Raw genomic sequence first — 27336 nt, 5'->3', positions numbered from 1 at the left:
CCATCCTGATCGTGGACACATACCCTAACTCTTACAAATAATGGGCGAATGGTTTTCCCAATATAGAAAAAACCACATGGGCATATAATGGCATAAACTACATGTGTCGTCCTACAAGAAATAAATTGTCGTACCTGATGGGAGATAGCACCTAATTGTAACTTATTACCAGTCATATGGAAGGAACAAAAATTACAATGGCTGCATTTATAATTACCTTTTAAGACTGCCTTTTCTAACCAGTTATCCTGCTCACTCACAAAACAGTTATGGACTAATAAGTCCTTCACATTTCTACTGCGGTGAGATGCGAACAGGGGACCGTTCTCAACAATTTGTGATAGGTCCGCATCCTTGCCCAAAATGTACCAATTATTTCTAATGATGGACCTGATATAACTGTCCATAGGGCCAAACTTAAATGAAAAAACAAAATTATTGCTCTCCCCTTTCTTTTTCACAATAGGAGAGGTAATCCCACAATTACTAACAGCTCTCTGTAGCGCTGTATCAAGAATTGGACGGGGATACCCTCGTTCCTCAAATCTTTTATACAGTTCTTGTGACTGTTTTATGAATCCACTAGTTTTACTATTAATTCTCCTAACCCTCAAAAATTGACTGAACGGGAGAGATTGTTTTGTATAAAAGGGATGGGCACTATTAAAATGCAGAAGCGCATTAGACGCTGACGGTTTGCGAAAAACTTCAGTGTGAATTACCCCTTCCTGCACCATTAGTTTGATATCCAAAAACTCTAACGTATCACCCCCAAAACACGACGTGAATTTCATGTTCATGGTGTTGGAATGGCCCAAGAACTGCACAAACTGTGTGAAGGCCTCCTGGGAACCATCCCACACCACGAAAATGTCGTCCACGTACCTCAAATAGAGCTTTAAATGCTTGAGAAAAGGGTTACTTGATGAATAAATGAATCTTTCTTCGAAGACTGCTAAAAAGAGATTGGCTAAAGTACAAGCCACTGGCGTCCCCATCGCGGTCCCCTCCAATTGTGTATACCAGGTTTTATCAAATTTAAATGCAGTATTTTTTAGTACAAAAGACAGACCCTCGCAAATAAAATTGATGGTATTCATATCTGTGGGTGTATTAACCAAGATGCCTCATATAGCTTCCACCCCCATGTCTTGCGGGATCCTAGTATACAAGCTTTCTATATCGATGGAGGTTAAATGAAAACTCTCCTGTCACTCAAAACCCTTCAATATACGCAAGAAATCTTTTGCATCCTTTACACAGGATGGGACATCATGTAACAATGGTCGCAGTAGCCAATCTAGATAACGGGACAACGACTCCGTGACAGAGCCTATCCCCGACACGATGGGGCGACCTGGAGGACAATTTAAAGACTTGTGCAGCTTAGGTATATGATTCAAAAAAGGTTTTAACGGAAGCTCAGGGAAAAGTTTCTCTGCTTGTTTCACTGATAACACACCCATTTCTGTGTAATTTCTTAAAAAGGAACGCAAATTATTGTTAATTTTTTGGGTAGGATCGCTTTTTAATTCCATATAGGTATTTTTATCTGTCAATTGTCTAAGGGCTTCTGCTACATAGCATTCTTTTCTCAAGAGCACCGTGTTGCCCCCCTTATCTGCCACTCGTATAATTAACATTTGACCAACTTTTTATTTCTTTGAGTGCAAGACTGTTCACTGTATGTTAAGTTAGGAGGAAATTTATCATAAATCAATGCTTCCATGTCTTTATTAATTTGGGACTCAAAAATATCAATAAGACTACCAGGGGGAACTGGAGGCATAAAGGTGGACTTCACCCCTGCCCCAAAAACTGTACTCGAAGAAATCTCAGTATTGGCAGAAGATGGGATAGAATCAGTGAGGCTTAATAATAAACGAGCATCCTCGTTAATGGTATCAGCCGAATCCTTGCCTGCAGAGAAACCCAAAGGGCCCACTGCGCACGGAATATCAGCCGAACAACGTGTCTGTGAAGTCTTTTTATTTGTTGCAAAATATTTAAAAAGATGGATTTTCCTCACTGCTCTGTATAGATCTATTTTAAAATCCACCAAGTCAAAATTTTCAGGTAGGCAGTAATTAAGGCCTTTTGATAGAACAGAATAATGGGCTGTACTAAGGACGTGATCCGTAAGGTTGATGACTGAACCAGTTGTCGTCACTGTTGGGTTGATGGTCGCCATGAGACATGTTTTCTCTTGTGTTGAATTCCTTGTCTTATTCCTTCTGCCGCCCCGGCGCGTTCTGTGTCTAAAGGGACAGCTGATAAAGATGATGAGGACCGATCAGGAGTTGCAGAAAAACCTGTTGCCCCTAGGATGTCATCATTCCCACTAGAATCGGAGTCTGTGGTGAGATAGTCTCTTTTGTTTTTTCTAAAAAAAAATCTTATTCTTTTGTTTTCTTCTAACATATCTGCGGTTCCCTTGTGAATAATTAAATTTGTTCCAAGAAAATATTTTACCAGACTCAAAGTCGCTTTTGTCACGGATAAATTTATCCCTCTTGCGCTGTTTTATTTCTGATTGCAAATTGACCAATCTGCTGTCCAATCTCTTCTCAAAAGCAGACCACTGAGTCTCTGATAGTCTGGTTTTAAGTTCGTCTTTGGTTTTAGCTAAATCCATCTTGGTAACTTCATAATTTTTGACATTTTGTTGAAAAACAAGGGCCAACAAATCTTGCGAACATCTCAATAATTTTTTTTCCCATTCTTTAAAAAATTTGGGATTATCTTTGAATTGAGACATTTCTTTCCATACACGGAGACCACGGGGCACTCTGCCACAGTCCATATACGACTTTAAAGAATTGTTGGTCCAAAATAAATTAACTTCCCTCTCAGTGATGGTAAACAATTTATGTTCCAATGTTTTCGTGCTCCAAAAAAAAATATCGTCATGGGGTTCGCATTCTGAGAAATACGACTCCACGTTCTCCCGTCCTGCTAGTAAGCTGTCAGATAAAGGCAGGGCATTCAGCTCCATGACCGAAGCAAGCAGCTGGTGATTAATCACCTCTTAAGCAAGCTATTCAACTTCTGGGACAAAATGAACCGGGTAGCGTGCTCAGTGTGAAAAAAAGTCCATAAATAGTGCACAAGAGAAAAATAACACGGCACTGCTAACCCTGCAAATAACTATAGCCCCAACTGTGTGCTGCTGCTGCTGCTGTGCCAAAACTGCCTGCACAGACTCTCGGGTGCACTTCATCCAATAGTAAACAAATATGCAAAAGAGAAAAAATATGATGGTGCACTCACCGGTCCTGTGATAAACAATCCTTTATTACGGCATGTGCAGGGAAATACAAGGGAGAACGAGGACAAGAAGGACGACGGCCGTTTCGCGCAACAGCGCTTCCACGGGTTCTAATGGCGAGAGGAAGTGGGAAGGCACCCTTAAGCTGCCAGTGTCAAAGTGGCCGCCCAACACCTGACGTCATCTTGATACGATAACCCACCTACCAAAGTATTACTTAACAACATGTGAATAAATAAAACAATAAAATGTCATAAACTTAGAGCACAAAAAACCTAAGAACAACAATAAATGATGAATAATTATTAAAAGAAGTTACAAAATAGATTCTTTTGCAACAAAGTAATAATACAAGAGAAGAAAAATTACAAGAGAACAATCACAAAAAGACTGCCATATCAATTCTTTCGTTTAAGCCCAATGGGCCCATTGCCTCTGTACGCAGGATCCATTTTCCTTCTCTCCTCAGAAGCAATCTATGAAGGTCCCCGCCCCGTTGAGGTAAGCTGACCTGATCTAGGCCTGCGAACCGCAACACATCCGTGTTGCCCGCATGGACCTGTCTAACATGCTTGATTAGCCGTGGAGCACCCTTTCCTGTCCGAATCGAGTTGAAATGCTCTCTAACTTTTACAGATAACGGGCGAATGGTTTTCCCAATATAGAAAAAAACACATGGGCATATAATGGCATAAACGACATGTGTCGTCCTACAAGAAATAAATTGTCGTACCTGATGGGAGATAGCACCTAATTGTAACTTATTACCAGTCATATGGAAGGAACAAAAATTACAATGGCTGCATTTATAATTACCTTTTAAGGCTGCCTTTTCTAACCAGTTATCCTGCTCACTCACAAAACAGTTATGGACTAATAAGTCCTTCACATTTCTAATGCGGCGAGATGCGAACAGGGGACCGTTCTCAACCATTTGTGATAGGTCCGCATCCTTGCCCAAAATGTACCATTTTTTTCTAATGATGGACCTGATATAACTGTCCATAGGGCCAAACTTAAATGAAAAAACAAAATTATTGCTCTCCCCTTTCTTTTTCAGAATAGGAGAGGTAATCCCACTATTACTAACAGCTCTCTGTAGCGCTGTATCAAGAATTGGACGGGGATACCCTTGTTTTTTGTGCTCTAAGTTTATGACATTTTATTATTTTATTTATTCACATGTTGTTAAGTTATACTTTGGTAGGTGGGTTATCGTATCAAGATGACGTCAGGTGTTGGGCGGCCACTTTGACACTGGCAGCTTAAGGGTGCCTTCCCACTTCCTCTCGCCATTAGAACCCGTGGAAGCGCTGTTGCGCGAAACGGCCGTCGTCCTTCTTGTCCTCGTTCTCCCTTGTATTTCCCTGCACATGCCGTAATAAAGGATTGTTTATCACAGGACCGGTGAGTGCACCATCATATTTTTTCTCTTTTGCATATTTGTTTACTATTGGATGAAGTGCACCCGAGAGTCTGTGCAGGCAGTTTTGGCACAGCAGCAGCACACAGTTGGGGCTATAGTTATTTGCAGGGTTAGCGGTGCCGTGTTATTTTTCTCTTGTGCACTAATGAGGAAATGTTACCACTATCATGAAGTACAATATGTCACGAGAAAAGAAAGTCAGAATCATCGAGATCCGTAGAAGCGTTCCAGAGTTATAACCTCATAAATGGACAGTGGTCAGAATTGTAAAAATTGGCCCTTTCATTAACGTGCAAACCACCCTTGGGGGTTAAGGGTTTAAGAAAGCACTGAACACAGTATTTATAAATCACACGCTAGATATAGTAACATGGTTATTAAGGTTGAAGGAAGACTTTAAGTCCATCTAGTTCAACCCATAGCCTATCCTAACATGCCCTAACATGTTGATCCAGAGGAAGGCAAAAAAAAACCCATGTGGCAAAGAGTAAGCTCCACATTGGGGAAAAAAATTCCTTCCCGACTCCACATACGGCAATCAGACTAGTTCCCTGGATCAACGCCCTATCAAGGAATCTAGTGTATATACCCTGTAACATTATACTTTTCAAGAAAGGTATCCAGTCCCCTCTTAAATTTTAGTAATGAATCCCTCATTACAACATCATACGGCAGAGAGTTCCATAGTCTCACTGCTCTTACAGTAAAGAATCCGCGTCTGTTATTATGCTTAAACCTTCTTTCCTCCAGACGTAGAGGATGCCCCCTTGTCCCTGTCTCAGGTCTATGATTAAAAAGATCATCAGAAAAGTCTTTGTACTGTCCCCTCATATATTTATACATTACCATAAGATCACCCCTTAGCCTTCGTTTTTCCAAACTAAATAGCCCCAAGTGTAATAACCTATCTTGGTATTGCAGACCCCCAGTCCTCTAATAACCTTGGTCGCTCTTCTCTGCACCCGCACTAGTTCAGCTATGTCTTTCTTATACACCGGAGACCAGAACTGTGCACAGTATTCTAAGTGTGGTCGCACTAGTGACTTGTAAAGAGGTAAAATTATGTTCTCCTCATGAGCATCTATGCCTCTTTTAATGCCTCCCATTATTTTATTTGCCTTTGTAGCAGCTGCCTGACACTGGCCACTAAATGTGAGTTTGTCATCCACCCATACTCCCAGGTATTTTTCATTGACAGTTTTGCCCAGAGTTTTAGAATTAAGCACATAGTTATACATCTTATTACTTCCACCCAAGTGCATGACCTTACATTTATCCCCATTAAAGCTCATTTGCCATTTATCAGCCCAAGCTTCTAGTTTACATAAATCATCCTGTAATATAAAATTGTTCTCCTCTGTATTGATTACCCTGCAGAGTTTAGTGTCATCTGCAAATATTGAAATTCTACTCTGTATGCCCCCTACAAGGTCATTAACCCCTTTCTGACATCTGACGTACTATCCCGTCGAGGTGGGGTGGGCCCGTATGACCACCGACGGGATAGTACGTCATACGCGATCGGCCGCGCTCATGGGGGGAGCGCGGCCGATCGCGGCCGGGTGTCAGCTGCATATCGCAGCTGACATCCGGCACTATGTGCCAGGGCGGTCACGGACCGCCCCCGGCACATTAACCCCCGGCACACCGCGATCAAACATGATCGTGGTGTACCGGCGGTATAGGGAAGCATCGCGCAGGGAGGGGGCTCCCTGCGGGCTTCCCTGAGACCCCCGCAGCAACGCAATGTGATCGCGTTGCTCTTAGGGTCTCCTACCTCCCTCCTCGCCGCAGGTCCCTGTAGTGTCCACACTTTGTAAGTAATCCACACTAGTAAATCTTCATTATCTTTATTTCTCTTTAGCACGTTGCATAAGCTTGTCTCTGCATGCATGACAAAGTGAAAGTAACTTCTCCCCCTCCTCTCTGTAACTACCCACAATTCTCTACATCTCATCTTTCTTAAAGGGACAAGGTACAAGATTTAATTAATGCATATTACAACATCCCCCTTTTTTTTTTTTTTTTTTAAACGAATAAAACTAAAATAAAATAACATGAACTAATGATGCAACAAGAAAAATGTCCAAGAAAACGTATGTCCATTTTGCCCTGTTAAAGAAAAGAAGTCACGCTTCTTCAATAAGTCTGGATGGAGCCCTTCTCTCTCTTGATGGATAACGTCTGGGCTCAGCGATGGTGTCCATTAATGAAGAACTTGTTGCCTCCTGGTGATTCTCTCCACTGTTGAGTGCCGAATCTTCCCCCAGAGAATGTCCATTGTCATTATTTTGAGGAATAATTTTGAAATGTGAAGAGTTTCGAGTTATGGAGTGTCCATCCCTCTCAGCCGTGACCATGCTGCCTTTCTTGTCAATAACGTTATATTTTGCGGGACAATATGTAGCTGAAGTCTTGTTGGTTGGTCTCTGACGCACCACAACGACGTCACCTCTTTTGATAGCATTTGGCTGTGCCCTTCGCCTTCTGTCTGCATAGTGTTTCATGGTTTGTTTGTTGGAAGAGTCTGCTAAGCGCACAGAGGAGTCACTTGGTACAGGACGACTGACTATGTCAGGGATTCGTATATGCAGAGTTCTGCCAAACATTAGATGCGCTGGAGCAGCATTGGTAGTAGAATGTGGCGTATTGCGGTAATTGCGCATGAATTTGTACAATGACTGTTTCAGTGGGGTGTGCTCCAGGCTAGCTGCCTTGATTCATTTCCCCATGGTGCGCATGAAGCGTTCGACTATTCCATTTGCTTGCGGCCAGCACGGTGTGATTTTTCTGTGACTGAACCCCAAGTATTCAGCAAATTGTGTGAACACGTGTCCATTGAATGGAGGTCCATTGTCCGTTTTGACCACTCTTGGAATGCCATATGCTGAAAATATGTTATCCAGTTCTGGTATCACACTAGTAGCAGATGTTGAAGAGATAAAAGAAATGACAGGGTATCTGGAATATTCGTCAATTGTTACTAGAATGTATTGGCCATTTGGTAACGGTCCATATATATCGACTGCCACCTCCTCCCAGACAGCAGTGGGTAGAGGTGACATTTGTAAAGGCTCCAGCTGTGATGATGGAGTGATAACTTGGCAGGTGGAACAGTGTTTAACCTTCTCTTCCACCAATTGATCCATGTTTGGGAACCACACTTTTTCTCTGAGTACTTTCTTTGTGCCAACAATTCCCAGATGACCTTCATGCGCTATCTGTATTACTAAGCTGCGCAGAGTCTTAGGTACAACCAATTTGGTACCTCGAAGGATGAGGCATTCCTCAGTGACAGATAGTTCATACCGTACACTTGAGAATAGTTTTAATTCTGTCAGATCAATCTCAGGATCGGGAAATTTTTCTCTTTGAATTTCATGCCACCTTCGATTTCGGATGATTTGTATTAAAGCACGTAGTGTCTTGTCACTTGTTGTGGCGTTCACAAAGTGATCAATGGAAAGAGCTTTTGGTACTGCATGGGCTGTAATGAAGCATATGTATTCTTCAATGGCGGAATGCTCAGGTAGATCATCAGTCATCGGATGTCTTGACAGATAGTCAGCGGGATTGCTGAATTTTCCAGGCTTGTGGACAATTTTGTAGTTGTAGTCCTGTAGACGTAGACCCCACCGTTCTATGCGTGCAGGCATTTTAGCTCTGGGATTTCCAAAGATCGTAAGGAGTGCTTGATGATCTGTGACAACAGTGAAGGGAGCTCCATACAGAAATAAGTGAAAATGTTCGCATCCCCAGACAACTGCCAAGCTTTCTTTTTCAGGTTGTGAATATTTCCGTTCCGTGCTTGTTAAGCTTTTACTTGCATAAGAAGTAATCTGAGGATTTTGATTGTTATCTTTATATTGTGCTAAGATGGCACCCAGCCCCACGGGACTGGCGTCCACAATTAGCTCAGTTTGGAGAGCTGGATCAAAATAGGCCATTGTGGTTGTTGAGCAAAGTTCAGTTTTAATTGTTTCAAATGCATTTTGACAGTCTGGAGACCATTGAAAAACACAACTCTGTTTTGTAAGTTCCCTTAATGGACTGTTAATTGTTGAGAAGTTTGGAATGTATCTAGCACAATAACTGGCCATTCCAAGAAACGAGCGTACTTCACTGGCATCTTGTGGAATTGAGGCTGATTTAATGGATTCCACTTTCTTGGGATCAGGTTGTACCCCTTTTGCCGAAAAAATATGACCGTAAAACTCTAATGAATTTTTATCAAATTCACATTTTTCCTTGTTTAAGGTGAGTCCAGCAGAGAGGAGGCATTCAAAGATGGCATATAGAGCACGATTGTGTTCAGCTTGAGTTTTGCCAAACACCAGTATGTCATCACTGTAATTAAAGGCATTTGGAATGTTCTGAATAACGCCCCTTATTGCATACTGAAAAATTTCCGCTGCAGAGCAGACCCCAAAAGTCAATCTTTTATATCTTCTGAGGCCCACATGTGTGGAAAATGTTGTCAAATATCTGGATTCTGGACTCAGCTCTAACTGGTGATAGCCCTTATTGAGATCGAGTTTTGAAAAGACGGTCGCTCCATTTAACACATGAATGATGTCATCAATTGTGGGTGAGATATGTCTTTCTCTCTGAATGGCAGTGTTGGGTAGGCGCATGTCAACACACAATCTCACCTGGTCAGGAGCCTTTGGTTTAGGAACTACCACCAGTGGTGAGACCCAGGGAGTGGGCCCAGTAACGGTTTCGATAACGTCCTCGTCCATGAGGAATTGGAGTTCTTTTTCTACTTTCCTTCTCAGGTGAAATGGAATGCGCCTATGTGACTGGGCCACTGGGCGAACACTATCATCCACATGAAGATGTACTTGAGAGTCTTTTAGTTTCCCCATGCCACTAAATAGGGAGGGAAAATTATTCACCATGGTTTGTATATCCATGTCCGCAGGATCAGTTATGGTATGGATAATTTGGATGAGACCTAGCTTCAAGGCAGTGTGATAGCTGAGAAGACAGCCTCCTGATCCTTGTAACGCATGAAAGGTAGTTTTCTGCTTATTGTCTTTATAGCTCAGTTCAACATCAAACTGCCCTCTGGTAGTTAGAGGTATTTTAGATCCATATGGGAAGATTTTAGTATGTACTTGCTGCAAAACTGGCTTTGTCTTCAATTGCTCATAGGTAGTGCTGTCTATGATGTCCACTGACGCTCCCGTATCTATTGTAAACGTGATATTGGTGTCGCAGATTGGGAGTGTGATACAGGGGGACTGTACAGAGCCAGTGGCAGAGGTGGTGAACACGTAGTTTTCTGCTCCAGATGCTTCTTCTGTATCCTGATTTACCATTTTTACATCTGCAGGCCGTGTCATAGGCAGAGAAGGCTTGTATTGTGCTGATCTGCAGACAGCTGCCAAATGGTTCCCTTTTCCACACTTATTGCATGTCTGTCCTATAGCTGGACATCTGTCCAGGCGGTGAGGGAACTCCTGTCCACATCTATAACATTTTTTCTGTTTCGGGGTTTGCTTGTCTTGTGTATTTTTATGCACGAGATTATGTACCTGTGACTTTTCCCCATTCTCCATTGTAGTAGCCTGATGATCTGCTATTTCCGTAGCACGGGCTATTTTGAGTAATTCATGTAAAGAGAGATCTTGCTGCAGAGCTTTGCGCCTTATTTTGTTAGATGAGCAGGTGACGATTACCTGAGTTAGGATTTCATCATCTATATCTGTGAATGCACATCCATGTGCTAGCTCCCTCAGTCGTGTGACATAGGTGTCTATGGATTCTTCGGGAAGCTGCTTAGCAATTCTGAATTTGTATCTCTCATATCTGATGTTTTGTTTGGGATTGAAGTAATCAGTGAGAGCTTTGCTGCAATCGCTGTATGTATCTGTCTCAGATGCAGGTAATGTGCAGTAGATATCATAGACTCCTGTGCCTGCACAATGTAAAAGTAATGCTTTCTTTCTTTTCTCCTCTTTTATATCTATGGCTTCTAGAAAGTTCTCAAATCTGCTCAACCATTTTCTCCAGTTATGGGAGAGATTAGTGACATCAGTCATATCAAACTGTGGGAAACTGTGTAAGTATTCAGCCATGATGAAGTTTTTCAGTGGTGCAGCCGTGTGGATCAGTAAAATAGGGATTAGTACTCACTGCAGCAGAAGATTTTCATCCCATCCTCGTCGCCAGTTGTAGTGTCCACACTTTGTAAGTAATCCACACTAGTAAATCTTCATTATCTTTATTTCTCTTTAGCACGTTGCATAAGCTTGTCTCTGCATGCATGACAAAGTGAAAGTAACTTCTCTCCCTCCTCTCTGTAACTACCCACAATTCTCTACATCTCATCTTTCTTAAAGAGACAAGGTACAAGATTTAATTAATGCATATTACAGTCCCAGATCCAAGATGGCCGCGGCATCCGGGTCCTGCAGGGAGGGAGGTGGCTTACCGAGTGCCTGCTCAGAGCAGGCGCTGGTAAGCCTGCTGCACTCTAGTGAGATCGGTGATCTGACAGAGTGCTGTGCACACTGTCAGATCACCGATCTGTAATGTCCCCCCCTGGGACAAACTAAAAAAGTAAAAAAAAAAAATTTTCCACATGTGTAAAAAAATAAATAAAAAATAAATTCTCAAATAAAGAAAAAAAATATATATTATTCCCATAAATATATTTCTTTATCTAAATTTAAAAAAAAACAATAAAAGTACACATATTTAGTATCGCCGTGTCCGTAACGACCCAACCTATAAAACTGCCCCACTAGTTAACCCCTTCAGTAAACACCGTAAGAAAAAAAAAAAAAACGAGGCAAAAAACAACGCTTTATTACCATACCGCCGAACAAAAAGTGGAATAACACGCGATCAAAAAGACAGATATAAATAACCATGGTACCGCTGAAAACATCATCTTGTCCCGCAAAAAACGAGCCGCCATACAGCATCATCAGCAAAAAAATAAAAAAGTTATAGTCCTGAGAATAAAGCAATACCAAAATAATTATTTTTTCTATAAAATAGCTTTTATCGTATAAAAGCGCCAAAACATAAAAAAATGATATAAATGAGATATCGCTGTAATCGTACTGACCCGAAGAATAAAACTGCTTTATCAATTTTACCCAAGGCGGAACGGTATAAACGCCTCCCCCAAAAGAAATTCATTAATAGCTGGTTTTTGATCATTCTGCCTCAAAAAAATCGGAATAAAAAGCGATCAAAAAATGTCATGTGCCCGAAAATGTTACCAATAAAAACGTCAACTCGTCCCGCAAAAAACAAGACCTCACATGACTCTGTGGACTCAAATATGGAAAAATTATAGCTCTCAAAATGTGGTAACGCAAAAAATATTTTTTGCAATAAAAAGCGTCTTTCAGTGTGTGACGGCTGCCAATTATAAAAATCCGCTAAATAACCTGCTATAAAAGTAAATCAAACCCCCCTTCATCACCCCCTTAGTTAGGGAAAAATAAAAAAATAAAAAAAATGTATTTATTTCCATTTTCCCATTAGGGTTAGGGCTAGGGTTAGGGTTAGGGCTAGGGTTAGGGCTAGGGTTATTGCTAGGGTTAGGGTTAGGGCTAGGGTTAGGGCTATTGCTAGGGTTAGGGTTAGGGCTAGGGTTAGGGCTAGGGTTAGGGCTAGGGTTAGGGCTAGGGTTAGGGCTAGGGTTAGGGCTAGGGTTATTGCTAGGGTTAGGGCTAGGGTTGGGGCTAGGGTTAAGGCTACAGTTAGGGTTGGGGCTAAAGTTAGGGTTAGGATTACATTTACGGTTGGGAATAGGGTTGGGATTAGGGTTAGGGGTGTGTCAGGGTTAGGGGTGTGGTTAGGGTTACCGTTGGGATTAGGGTAAGGGGTGTGTTTGGATTAGGGTTTCAGTTATAATTGGGGGGTTTCCACTGTTTAGGCACATCAGGGGCTCTCCAAACGGGACATGGCATCCGATCTCAATTTCAGACAATTCTGCGTTGAAAAAGTAAAACAATGCTCCTTCCCTTCAGAGCTCTCCCGTGTGCCCAAACAGGGGTTTACCCCAACATATGGGGTATCGGCGTACTCAGGACAAATTGGACAACATCTTTTGGGGTCCAATTTCTCCTGTTACCCTTGGGGAAATACAAAACTGGGGGCTAAAAAATAAGTTTTGTGGGAAAAAAAAAGATTTTTTATTTTCACGGCTCTGCATTGTAAACTGTAGTGAAACACTTGGGGGTTCAAAGTTTTCACAACACATCTAGATAAGTTCCTTGGGGGGTCTAATTTCCAATATAGGGTTACTTGTGGGGGGGTTCTACTGTTTAGGTACATCAGGGACTCTGCAAATGCAACGTGACGCCTGCAGACCAATCCATCTAAGTCTGCATTCCAAACGGCGCTCCTTCCCTTCCGAGCTCTGCCATGCGCCCAAACAGTGGTTTACCCCCACATATGGGGTATCAGCGTACACAGGACAAATTGGACAACAACTTTTGGGGTCCAATTTATCCTGTTACCCTTGGGAAAATACAAAACTGGGGGCTAAAAAATAAGTTTTGTGGGAAAAAAAGGATTTTTTATTTTCACGGCTCTGCGTTGTAAACTGTAGTGAAACACTTGGGGGATCAAAGTTTTCACAACACATCTAGATAAGTTCCTTGGGGGGTCTAATTTCCAATATGGGGTCACTTGTGGGGGGTTTCTACTGTTTAGGTACATCAGGGGTTCTGCAAATGCAACGTGACGCCTGCAGACCAATCCATCTAAGTCTGCATTCCAAACGGCGCTCCTTCCCTTCCGAGCTCTGCTATGCGCCCAAACAGTGGTTTACCCCCACATATGGGGTATCAGCGTACACAGGACAAATTGGACAACAACTTTTGGGGTCCAATTTATCCTGTTACCCTTGGGAAAATACAAAACTGGGGGCTAAAAAATCATTTTTGTGAAAAAAAAAATAATTTTTATTTTCACGGCTCTGCGTTATAAACTGTAGTGAAACACTTGGGGGTTCAAAGTTCTCACAACACATCTAGATAAGTTCCTTGGGAGGTCTAGTTTCCAATTTGGGGTCACTTGTGGGGGATTTCTACTGTTTGGGTACATCAGGGGCTCTGCAAATGCAACGTGACGCCTACAGACCAATCCATTTAAGTCTGCATTCCAAATGGCGCTCCTTCCCTTCCGAGCTCTGTCATGCGCCCAAACAGTGGTTCCCCCCCACATATGGGGTATCAGCGTACTCAGGACAAATTGGACAACAACTTTTGTGGTCCAGTTTATTATGTTACCCTTGTAAAAATACAAAGCTGGGGGCTAAAATATCATTTTTGTGAAAAAAAAGAGGAATTTTTATTTTCACGGCTCTGCGTTATAAACTGTAGTGAAACACTTGGGGGTTCAAAGCTCTCAAAACACATCTAGATAAGTTCCTTAGGGGGTCTACTTTCCAGAATGGTGTCACTTGTGGGGGGTTTTAATGTTTAGGCACATCAGGGGCTCTCCAAACGCAACATGGCGTCCCATCTTATTTCCAGTCAATTTTGCATTGAAAAGTAAAATAGCGCTCCTTCCCTTCCGAGCTCCGCTATGCGCCCAAACAGTGGTTTACCGCCACATATGGAGTATCGTCGTACTCAGGACAAATTGCACAACAACTTTTGTGGTCTAATTTCTTTTCTTACCCTTGGGAAAATAAATAAATGGGGGCGAAAAGATCATTTTTGTGAAAAAATATGATTTTTTATTTTTACGGCTCTGCATTATAAACTTCTGTGAAGCACTTGTTGGGTCAAAGTGCTCAACACACATCTAGATAAGTTCCTTAAGGGGTCTACTTTCCAAAATGGTGTCACTTGTGGGGGGTTTCAATGGTTAGGCACATCAGGGGCTCTCCAAACGCAACATGGCGTCCCATCTCAATTCCAGTCAATTTTGCATTGAAAAGTCAAATGGCGCTCCTTCCCTTCCGAGCTCTGCCCTGCGCCCAAACAATGGTTTACACCCACATATTGGGTATCGTCGTACTCAGGACAAATTGCTCAACAACTTTTGTGGTCTAATTTCTTCTCTTACCCTTGGGAAAATAAAAAAATGGGGGCGAAAAGATCATTTTTGTGAAAAAATATGATTTTTTATTTTTACGGCTCTGCATTATAAACTTCTGTGAAGCACTTGTTGGGTCAAAGTGCTCACCACACATCTAGATAAGTTCCTTAGGGGGTCTACTTTCCAAAATGGTGTCACTTGTGGGGGGTTTCAATGTTTAGGCACATCAGGGGCTCTCCAAATGCAACATGGCGTCCCATGTCAATTCCAGTCAATTTTGCATTGAAAAGTCAAATGGCGCTCCTTTCCTTCCGAGCTCTGCCATGCGCCCAAACAGTGGTTTACCCCCACATATGGGGTATCAGCGTACTCAGGACAAATTGTACAACAACTTTTGGGGTCCATTTTCTCCTGTTACCCTTGGTAAAATAAAACAAATTGGAGCTGAAATAAATTTTGTGTGATAAAAAGTTAAATGTTCATTTTTATTTAAACATTCCAAAAATTCCTGTGAAACACCTGAAGGGTTAATTAATTTCTTGAATGTGGTTTTGAGCACCTTTAGGGGTGCAGTTTTTAGAATGGTGTCACACTTGGGTATTTTCTGTCATATAGACCCCTCAAAATGACTTCAAATGAGATGTGGTCCCTAAAAAAAATGGTGTTGTAAAAATGAGAAATTTCTGGTCAACTTTTAACCCTTATAACTCCCTAACAAAAAAAAATTTGATTCCAAAATTGTGCTGATGTAAAGTAGACATGTGGGAAATGTTACTTATTAAGTATTTTGAGTGACATATGTCTGTGATTTAAGGGCAAAAAAATTCAAAGTTGGAAAATTGCAAAATTTTCAAAATTTTCGCCAAATATCCGTTTTTTTCACAAATAAACGCAAGTTATATCGAAGAAATTTTACCACTATCATGAAGTACAATATGTCACGAGAAAACAATGTCAGAATCACCAAGATCCGTTTAAGCGTTCCAGAGTTATAACCTTATAAAGGGACAGTGGTCAGAATTGTAAAAATTGGCCTGGTCATTAACGTGCAAACCACCCTTGGGGGTGAAGGGGTTAATAAATATGTTAAAAAGAAGAGTGCCCAATACTGACCCTTGTGGTACACCACTGCTAACCGCGACCCAGTCCGAGTGTGCTCCATTAATAACCACCCTTTGTTTCCTATCCCTGAGCCAGCTCTTAACCCACTTACACATATTTTCCCCTATCCCCATTATTCTCATTTTATGTATCAACCTTTTGTGCGCCACCGTATCAAAAGCTTTTGAAAAGTCCATATACACTACGTCCACTGGGTTCCCTTGGTCCAGTACAGAACTTACCTCTTCATAGAAGCTGATCAAATTAGTCTGACAGGAACGGTCCCTAGTAAACCCGTGCTGATACTGGGTCATGAGGTTATTCCTCTTCAGATACTCCAGTATAGCATCCCTTAGAATGCCCTCCAGGATTTTACCCACAGTAGAGGTTAAGCTTACTGGCCTATAATTACCGAGTTCAGTTTTTGTCCCCTTTTTGAATATTGGCACCACATTTGCTATACGCCAGTTCTGTGGTACAGACCCTGTTATTATGGAGTCTTTAACCCCTTCATGACCCAGCCTATTTTGGCCTTAATGACCTTGCCGTTTTTTGCAATTCTGACCAGTATCCCTTTATGAGGTAATAACTCAGGAACGCTTCAACGGATCCTAGCGATTCTGAGACTGATTTTTCGTGACATATTGGGCTTCATGTTAGTGGTAAATTTAGGTCGATAATTTTTGAGTTTATTTGTGAAAAAAACGGAAATTTGGCAAAAAATTTGAAAATTTCGCAATTTTCACATTTTGAATTTTTATTCTGTTAAACCAGAGAGTTATGTGACACAAAATAGTTAATAAATAACGTTTCCCACATGTCTACTTTACATCAGCACAATTTTGGAAACAATTTTTTTTTTGCTAGGAAGTTATAAGGGTTAAAATTTGACCAGTGATTTCTCATTTTTACAACAAAATTTACAAAACCATTTTTTTTAGGGACCACCTCACATTTGAAGTCATTTTGAGGGTTCTATATGGCTGAAAATACCCAAAAGTGACACCATTCTAAAAACTGCACCCCTCAAGGTGCTCAAAACCACATTCAAGAAGTTTATTAACCCTTCAGGTGTTTCACAGCAGCAGAAGCAACATGGAAGTAAAAAATTAACATTTAACTTTTTAGTCACAAAAATGATCTTTTAGCAACAATTTTTTTATTTTCCCAGCGGTAAAAGGAGAAACTGGACCACGGACGTTGTTGTCCAATTTGTCCTGAGTACGCTGATACCTCATATGTGGGGGTAAACCACTGTTTGGGCGCACGGCAGGGCTCGGAAGGGAAGGAGCGCCATTTGACTTTTTGAATGAAAAATTGGCTCCAATCTTTAGCGGACACCATGTCACGTTTGGAGAGCCCCCGTGTGCCTAAACATTGGAGCTCCCCCACAAGTGACCCCATTTTGGAAACTAGACCCCCCAAGGAACTTATCTAGAAGCATAGTGAGCACTTTAAACCCCCAGGTGCTTCACAAATTGATCCGTAAAAATGAAAAAGTACTTTTTTTTCACAAAAAAATTATTTTAGCCTCAATTTTTTCATTTTCACATGGGCAACAGGATAAAATGGATCCTAAATTTTGTTGGGCAATTTCTCCTGAGTACACCAATACCTCACATGTGGGGGTAAACCACTGTTTGGGCACATGGTAAGGCTCGGAAGGGAAGGAGCGCCATTTGACTTTTTGAATGAAAAATTATCTCCATCGTTAGCGGACACCATGTCGCGTTTGGAAAGCCCCTGTGTGCCTAAACATTGGAGCTCCTCCACAAGTGACCCCATTTTGGAAACTAGACCCCCCAAGGAACTCATCTAGAGGCATAGTGAGCACTTTAAACCCCCAGGTGCTTCACAAATTGATCCGCAAAAATGAAAAAGTACTTTTTTTTCACACAAAATTTCTTTTAGCCTCAATTCTTTCATTTTCACATGGGCAACAGGATAAAATGGATCCTAAAATTTGTTGGGCAATTTCTCCTGAGTATGCTGATACCTCATATGTGGGGGTAAACCACTGTTTGGGTGCACGGCAAGGCTCGGAAGGGGAGGCGTCCCATTTGACTTTTTGAATGGAAAATTAGCTCCAATCGTTAGCGGACACCATGTCGCGTTTGGAGAGCCCCTGTGTGCCTAAACATTGGAGCTCCCCTACAAGTGACCCCATTTTGGAAACTAGACCCCCCAAGGAACTTATCTAGATGCATAGTGAGCACTTATAACCCCCAGGTGCTTCACAGAAGTTTATAACGCAGAGCCGTGAAAATAAAAAAATAATTTTTCTTTCCTCAAAAATGATTTTTAGCCCAGAATTTTTTATTTTCCCAAGGGTAATAGGAGAAATTGGACCCCAAATTTTGTTGTCCAGTTTGTCCTGAGTACGGTGATACCCCATATGTGGGGGTAAACCACTGTTTGGGCGCACGGCAGGGCTCGGAAGGGAAGGCACGCCATTTGGCTGTTTGAATGGAAAATTAGCTCCAATCATTAGCGGACACCATGTCGCGTTTGGAGAGCCCCTGTGTGCCTAAACATTGGAGCTCCCGCACAAGTGACCCCATTTTGGAAACTAGACCTCCCAAGGAACTAATCTAGATGTGTGGTGAGCACTTTGAACCCCCAAGTGCTTCACAGAAGTTTATAACGCAGAGCCGTGAAAATAAAAAATGTGTTTCCTTTCCTCAAAAATATTTTTTAGCCCAGAATTTTTTTATTTTTGCAAGAGTAACAGGAGAAATTGGACCCCAAAAGTTGTTGACCAGTTTCTCCTGAGTACGCTGATACCCCATATGTGGGGGTAAACCACTGTTTTGGCACACGTCGGGGTTCGGAAGGGAAGTAGTGACGTTTTGAAATGCAGACTTTGATGGAATGCTCTGCGGGCATCAGGTTGCGTTTGCAGAGCCCCTGATGTGCCTAAACAGTAGGAACTCCCCACAAGTGACTCCATTTTGGAAACTAGACCCCCAAGGGAACTTATCTAGATGTGTGGTGAGCACTTTGAACCCCCAAATGCTTCACAGAAGTTTATAACGCAGAGCCGTGAAAATAATAAATGTGTTTCCTTTCCTCAAAAATATTTTTTTAGCCCAGAATTTTTTATTTATGCAAGAGTAACAGGAGAAATTGGACCCCAAAAGTTGTTGTCCAGTTTCTCCTGAGTACGCTGATACCCCATATGTGGGGGTAAACCACTGTTTGGGCACATGCCGGGGCTCGGAAGGGAAGTAGTGACGTTTTGGAATGCAGACTTTGATGGAATGGTCTGCGGGCATCATGTTACGTTTGCAGAGCCCCTGATATGCCTAAACAGTAGAAACCCCCCACAAGTGACCCCATTTTGGAAACTAGACCCCCCAAGGAACTTATCTAGATGTGTGGTGAGCACGTTCAACCCCCAAGTGCTTCACAGAAGTTTACAACGCAGAGCCGTGAAAATAAAAAATCATTTTTCTTTCCTCAAAAAAGATGTTTTAGCAAGCAATTTTTTATTTTCACAAGGGTAACAGGAGAATTTGGACCCCAATATTTGTTGCCCAGTTTGTTTTGAGTATGCTGATACCCCATATGTGGGGGTAAACCACTGTTTGGGCACACGTCAGGGCTCGGAAGGGAAGTAGTGACATTTGAAATGCAGACTTTGATGGAATGGTCTGCGGGCGTCACATTGCATTTGCAGAGCCCCTGATGTGCCTAAACAGTAGAAACACCCCACAAGTGACCCCATTTTGGAAACTAGACCCCCGAAGGAACTTATCTAGATGTGTGGTGAGCACTTTCAACCCCCAAGTGCTTCACAGAAGTTTATAACGCAGAGCCGTGAAAATAAAAAATAATTGTTCTTTCCTCAAAAATTATGTTTTAGCAAGTAATTTTTTTATTTTTGCAAGGGTAACAGGAGAAATTGGACCCCAACAGTTGTTGCCCAGTTTGTCCTGAGTACACTGGTACCCCAAATGTGGGGGTAAACCACTGTTTGGGCGCACGTCGGGGCTTGGAAGGGAGGGAGCACCATTTGACTTTTTGAATGCAAGATTGGCTGGAATCAATGGTGGCGCCATGTTGCGTTTGGAGACCCCTGATGTGCCTAAACAGTGGAAACCCCTCAATTCTAACTTCAACACTAACCCCAACACACCCCTAATCCTAATCCCAACTGTAGCCATAACCCTAATCACAACCCTAACCCCAACACACTCCTAACCACAACCCTAACCGCAACACACCCGTAACCCTAATTCCAACCCTAATCCTAACCCTAATCCCAACCGTAGCCCTAATCCCAACCCTAACCACAACTGTAACCCCAACACACCCCTAACCCTATCCGTAACCCTAACCACAAGCCTAATCTTAACCCTATTTCAAACCCTAGCCCTAATTCCAACCCTAACTCTAATTCCAACCCTAACCCTAAGGCTATGTGCCCACGTTGCAGATTCGTGTGAGATTTTTCCGCACGATTTTTGAAAAATCTGCAGGTAAAAGGCACTGCGTTTTACCTGCGGATTTACAGCAGATTTCCAGTGTTTTTTTGTGCGGATTTCACCTGCGGATTCCTATTGAGGAACAGGTGTAAAACGCTGCGGAATCCGCACAAAGAATTGACATGCTGCGGAAAATACAACGCAGCGTTTCTGCACGGAATTTTCCGCACCATGGGCACAGCGGATTTGGTTTTCCTTAGGTGTACATGGTACTGTAAACCTGATGGAAAACTGCTTCAAATTCGCAGCGGCCAATCCGCTGCGGATCCGCGGCCAATCCGCTGCGGATCCGCGGCCAATCCGCTGCGGATCCGCGGCCAATCCGCTGCGGATCCGCTGCCAATCCGCTGCGGATCCGCTGCCGATCCGCGGCCGATCCGCTGCGGATCCGCTGCGGATCCGCTGCGGATCCGCTGCGGATCCGCTGCCGATCCGCTGCGGATCCGCTGCCGATCCGCTGCGGATCCGCTGCCAATCCGCTGCGGATCCGCGGCCGATCCGCTGCCGATCCGCTGCGGATCCGCTGCGGATCCGCTGCCAATCCGCTGCGGATCCGCTGCCAATCCGCTGCGGATCCGCTGCCAATCCGCTGCGGATCCGCGGCCGATCCGCTGCCGATCCGCTGCCGATCCGCTGCGGATCCGCGGCCGATCCGCTGCGGATCCGCGGCCGATCCGCTCTGTGTGCACATGCCATAACCCTACCCCTAACCCTGCCCGTAACCCTAACCCTACCCCTAACCCTACCCCTAGTTCTAACCCTAGTTCTAATCCTAACCCTAGTGGAAAAAAAAAAAAAAAAAAATTCTTTATTTTATTATTGTCCCTATGGGGGTGATAAAGGGGGGGGGGGTTATTTATTATTTTTTTTATTTTGATCGCTGTGATAGAACCTACCACAGCGATCAAAATTTACCTGTAAGGAATCTGCCGACTGGCAGATTCGGCGGGCGCACTGAGCATGCGCCCGCCATTTTCCAACATGGCGGCGCCCAGCGAGGAGACGGCCGGACACCGGGAGGATCGGTAAGTATGAAGGGGTGGTGGGGGGGTGGATCGGAGCACGGGGGGGGGGAACGGAGCACAGGGGGGGTGGGTCTGGGCAAGGAGGGAGCGGACAGGAGGACGGGGGAGCCGGCAGGCGGACGGGGGGGACCGGACCCCATAACGGAGGACGGGGGGGCGATCGGTGGGCGTGGGGGGGGGCACTTCAGTATTTCCAGCCATGGCCGATGATATTGCAGCATCGGCCATGGCTGGATTGTAATATTTCACCAGTTTTTTAGGTGAAATATTACAAATCGCTCTGATTGGCAGTTTCACTTTCAACAGCCAATCAGAGCGATCGTAGCCACGGGGGGGTGAAGCCACCCCCCCTGGGCTGAAGTACCACTCCCCCTCTCCCTGCAGATCGGGTAAAATAGGAGTTAACCCCTTCACCCGATCTGCAGGGACGCGATCATTCCATGACGCCACATAGGCGTCATGGGTCGGATTGGCACGGGTTTTCATGACGCCTATGTGGCGTCATGGGTCGGGAAGGGGTTAAAGATTAAAAATAATGGTCTATCAATGACTGTACTTAATTCCTGCAGTACTCGGGGGTGTATCCCATCCGGGCCCGGAGATTTTTCAACTTTAGTGATTTTTAGACGCCGCCGTACTTCCTGCTGGGTTAAGCAGGTGACACTTAATGGGGAATTTTTGTTATCACTGATCATAATGTCTGCCATGGGATTTTCTTGTGTAAATACCGATGGAAAAAAAGTCATTTAGCATATTGGCTTTTTCCTCATCCTCATCCACCATTTCACCCAGACTATTTTTAAGGGGGCCAACACTTTCATTTTTTAGTTTCTTACTGTTTACGTAGTTAAAGAATATTTTGGGATTATTTTTACTCTCTCTGGCAATGAGTCTCTCTGTCTCAATCTTTGCTGCCTTTATTTGCTTTTTACAGAATTTATTTAATTTTCTGTATTTATTTAATGCCTCATCACTACCTACTTCCTTTAATTCTCTAAATGCTTTCTTTTTGTCACTTATTGTGCCCCTTACAGCTCTATTTAGCCATATTGGTTTCCTCCTATTTCTAGTATGTTTATTCCCATACGGTATATACTGTGCACAGGTCCTATCCAGGATGCTAATAAATGGCTCCCATTTCCTTTGTGTATTTTTATGTCTCAGGATATCGTCCCAGTTAATTGCACTAAGATCATCTCTCATTCGTTGGAAATTTGCCCTCCTGAAGACCTTTCTAAGGCCGACATCCCACATACGCGAGATACGGCCGAGTCTCGCTGGTGAAAACCCAGCTCTGTCGCCGGCACTCTGGAGCGGAGCGTGCGGCTCCATGTATTGTTGTGCGGCTGCACCCTCCGCTCCGCAGTGCCGGCGCCAGAGCTGGGTTTTCACCTGTGAGACTCGGCCGTATCTCGCGAATGTGTGATCCCGGCCTAAGCCTAAAATACAGCTTATACATGAGCGAGTCCACAAAAAATGGTAAATTCAGTGAAAATCTGTTAGGCTGCCGTCACACTAGCAGTATTTGGTCAGTATTTTACATCAGTATGTGTAAGCCAACACCAGGAGTGGGTGATACATCCAGAAGTGGTGACGTGTCTCTATTATACTTTTCCTCTATTTGTTCCACTCCTGGTTATCTCTTACAAATACTGAGGTAAAATACTGACCAAATACTGCTAGTGTGACGGCAGCCTTACGCTATGTGCACATGTAAGAAAAGAGGTGTAGAATTTTCTGCACAAAATCCACATCTCCTGGCAGAATCCGCAGCCGCGGATTTGCCTCGGTTTTTATGCAGATTTTGTGCGTTTTTTATGCGTAATTGATGCGGATTTTCTGCGGTTTTTGCCACTGCGGATTTTTATCATGGAGGGGTGCAGAAATGCTGCAGATCCGCACAAAAGAAGTGACATGCACTTCTTTCAAATCCGCAGCAATTCCGCACTGATTTTTTTGCACCATCTGCACAACTTTTTTTTTTACCCATTGATTTACATTGTGCTGTAAATCACAGTGCGGATCTGCAGTGTTTCTGTGCGGAAAAATCCGCTGTGGATCCACAGCAAATCCGCATCGTGTGCACATAGCCTTAATGAGAATATGTCACCAGGAAGCATGCTGTGGAGACAGAGACCCTGATTCCAGCTATGTGTCACTTACGAAGCTGCTTCCTGAAGTTTTGCTAAAATTACTGTTTAATAAGTTTGAAATAATTATTAAAGGACAAGTAAGCTGGTTGTCCCCTACACCATGCTCCTCTCAGATGGGGTAGGAAAAATCTGATGACAAATGCCCTTTAAAATTAGTCTTGATGGCAACATCCCTTTTTGATCACTTCTTACTCACTGTACCAATATCATGCTCCACAATATGACTAGGAGAGCCGTTAAAACTATATAGTGTGCATAGGTGCCAGCTGCAGGCAGGCCTCGACTTTTTGGAGTAGCAGAGGGCCAAATATACTGTACAAAAGGGATATCCCACAAAATCATGTATTACCTATATACAGAAAAGGCGCGGTCCGACCAATGGAGGGCTATAGTCCTCCGCTCCTGTGTCCGTCCTGCACCAATAAACTATGTTGTATTTGGTAAAGAACAATCAGTCAATTATATGTGACCATAGTCATTATCACTTAGAGTTTAACACCAATAGTTTTAAGAATTTCCCACATTTTGGGGAGTACTAAAAAGAATGAAGAAAAGGAATAAATAAAAAGTATGAACATAACAACTTATAGGTCAAAGGAGATGGAGGTATTATAGATTTCTTAGGCTGGTTTCACACTAGCGTACGGAAGGGCTGCGGATTGCAGCATGCTTCCTCCCTTCTTCCTCCATGAAACCCTTACTATGCTCCGCCTACTACTCCTTGTGTGTTGCGTTTCTCTGCCTATCTTTAATATTGGGTACGCAGGTCATGCCTCCGCATGCGCCGTTTTAATGCTGTGCCGAACTGCGCCAAACACAATATGTTGCATTTAGTTGTGGTCGGCGCAGCGTCAAAACGGCACATGAAGAGGCATCCGCATACATTCGCATGGCCTGCGTACCCAATGTTAAAGATAGGTACACAGGGCAACGCAGCACACAAGAAGTAGGTGGAGCGTAGGCGGGGTTTCATGGAGGAAGAAGGGAGGAAGTACGCTGCTATCCGCAGCCCTCCCGTACGCTAGTGTGAAACCAGCCTTATGCATTTTGGATATGAAATGAACATGAAATATATGTAGCTAATAGGGGAATGAACACATATCCCATATAAACAGGTGTTTACTATATTACCTGAGCTTTATAGGTGAGGAATGAAGATGAAACATATGTAGATATAGGGGTATGAACACATATCCCATATAAACAAGAAGATATTAAATTCCCTGAGCTTTATAGGTGGGGAATGAACATGGAATTTATGTAGAGAATAGGAGAACGAACAACATATCCCATATAAACAGGTGTATATTATATTCCCTGAGCCTGATAGGTGGGGAATGAAGATTAAATATATGTAGAGAATAGGAGAATGAACACATATCCCATATAAACAGGTCTATATTATATTTCCTGTTCTTCATAGGTGAGGAATGAAGATGAAATACATGTAGATAATAGGACAATGAACACACATCCAATATAAACAAGTAGATATTAAATTCCCTGAGCTTTATAGGTGAGGAATGAACATGGAATTTATGTAGAGAATAGGAGAACGAACAACATATCCCATATAAACAGGTGTACAGGTCCTTCTCAAAAAATTAGCATATAGTGTTAAATTTCATTATTTACCATAATGTAATGATTACAATTAAACTTTCATATATTATAGATTCATTATCCACCAACTGAAATTTGTCAGGTCTTTTATTGTTTTAATACTGATGATTTTGGCATACAACTCCTGATAACCCAAAAAACCTGTCTCAATAAATTAGCATATCAAGAAAAGGTTCTCTAAACGACCTATTACCCTAATCTTCTGAATCAACTAATTAACTCTAAACACATGCAAAAGATACCTGAGGCTTTTAAAAACTCCCTGCCTGGTTCATTACTCAAAACCCCCATCATGGGTAAGACTAGCGACCTGACAGATGTCAAGAAGGCCATCATTGACACCCTCAAGCAAGAGGGTAAGACCCAGAAAGAAATTTCTCAACAAATAGGCTGTTCCCAGAGTGCTGTATCAAGGCACCTCAATGGTAAGTCTGTTGGAAGGAAACAATGTGGCAGAAAACGCTGTACAACGAGAAGAGGTGACCGGACCCTGAGGAAGATTGTGGAGAAGGACCGATTCCAGACCTTGGGGAACCTGAGGAAGCAGTGGACTGAGTCTGGTGTGGAAACTGTCATGATCTCTGCAGGCAGAGATCATAGCAAGCCTATAGAGGGACAAGCTCTCGGAAGATGGAACTATACTGACCATGAACTAAGCCTGCCGCGCAACTAGAAATAGCCAGGTAGCATTTCCTATTTATCGCTAGATGCCCAGCTCTGGCCTAAGACCTAAATAGCTAGCAGAGGGAAATATAAGACCTGGCTCACCTCTAGAGAAATATTCCAAAGAAGACAGTAGCCCCCCACATATAATGACGGTGAGTTCAGATGAAACAACAAACGCAGCAGGAAAATAGTCTTAGCAAATTTGAGGTCCGCTTACTAGATAGCAGAAGACAGATAGTATACTTTCATGGTCAGCAGAAAAACACTAACAAAACACCATCCAGAGATTACCTTAAACTCTGGCATTAACTCATAACGCCAGAGTAGCAATCCCTGATCAACGAGAGCTTTCCAGACACAGTAACAAAACTTCAGCTGTGAACTGGAACAAATAGGCAAAACAAAACATGGACAAAAGTCCAACTTATCTAGTAGTAGTCTAGAAGCAGGAACAAGCACTGAGAGGCATCAGATAACATTGTTGACCGGCAAGAAACCACCAGAGAAATGAGCTTAAATAGCGACACCCACTACTGATGGAATCAGGTGAAACAGGAAAGAGGATGACAAGTCCAATTCCACAAGCGGCCACCGGGGGAGCCCAGAATCCAAATTCACAACAGTACCCCCCCCTCAAGGAGGGGGCACCGAACCCTCACCAGATCCACCAGGGCGACCAGGATGAGCCCTATGGAAGGCACGAACAAGATCAGAAGCATGAACATCAGATGCATTGACCCAAGAATTATCCTCCTGGCCGTAACCCTTCCAGTTGACCAGATACTGGAGTTTCCGTCTGGAAACACGAGAGTCCAAAATTTTCTCCACAACGTACTCCAACTCACCCTCAACCAACACCGGAGCAGGAGGCTCAACTGAAGGTACAACAGGTACCTCATACCTGCGCAATAACGACCGATGAAAAACGTTATGAATGGAAAAGGACGCAGGGAGGTCCAAACGGAAAGAAACAGGATTAAGAATCTCCAATATTCTATAAGGGCCGATGAACCGAGGTTTAAACTTAGGAGAAGAGACCCTCATAGGGACAAAACGAGAAGACAACCACACTAAATCTCCAACACAAAGCCGAGAACCAACACGACGATGACGGTTGGCAAAACGCTGAGTCTTCTCCTGGGACAACTTCAAATTGTCCATAACCTGCCCCCAAATGTGATGCAATCTCTCTACCACCGCATCCACTCCAGGACAATCCGAGGATTCCACCTGACCGGAGGAAAATCGAGGGTGAAACCCCGAATTACAGAAAAACGGGGACACCAAGGTGGAAGAACTGGCCCGATTATTGAGGGCGAACTCTGCCAATGGCAAAAAAGCAACCCAATCATCCTGGTCAGCAGAGACAAAACACCTCAGATATGTCTCAAGGGTCTGATTAGTCCGCTCGGTCTGGCCATTAGTCTGAGGGTGAAAAGCAGACGAAAAAGACAAATCTATGCCCATCCTAGCACAGAATGCCCGCCAAAATCTAGACACAAATTGGGTACCTCTGTCAGAAACAATATTCTCAGGAATACCGTGCAATCGGACAACATTCTGAAAAAAC

The 27336-nt window shown here is 43.2% G+C and overlaps 1 protein-coding gene across 2 annotated transcripts in view; it reads right to left on the bottom strand.

Moving 5' to 3' along the window:
- Positions 1-27336, bottom strand: part of PALM (paralemmin) — a 383754-nt gene that overhangs the window by 222490 nt on the left and 133928 nt on the right. The window lies entirely within an intron of this gene.

The sequence above is a fragment of the Ranitomeya variabilis genome, chromosome 1, assembly GCF_051348905.1.
Source record: "Ranitomeya variabilis isolate aRanVar5 chromosome 1, aRanVar5.hap1, whole genome shotgun sequence".
In the NCBI taxonomy this organism is placed as follows: Eukaryota; Metazoa; Chordata; class Amphibia; order Anura; family Dendrobatidae; genus Ranitomeya; species Ranitomeya variabilis.
Note: the sequence above shows the minus strand (reverse complement) of the source record. Positions and strands in the feature narration are given on the sequence as shown.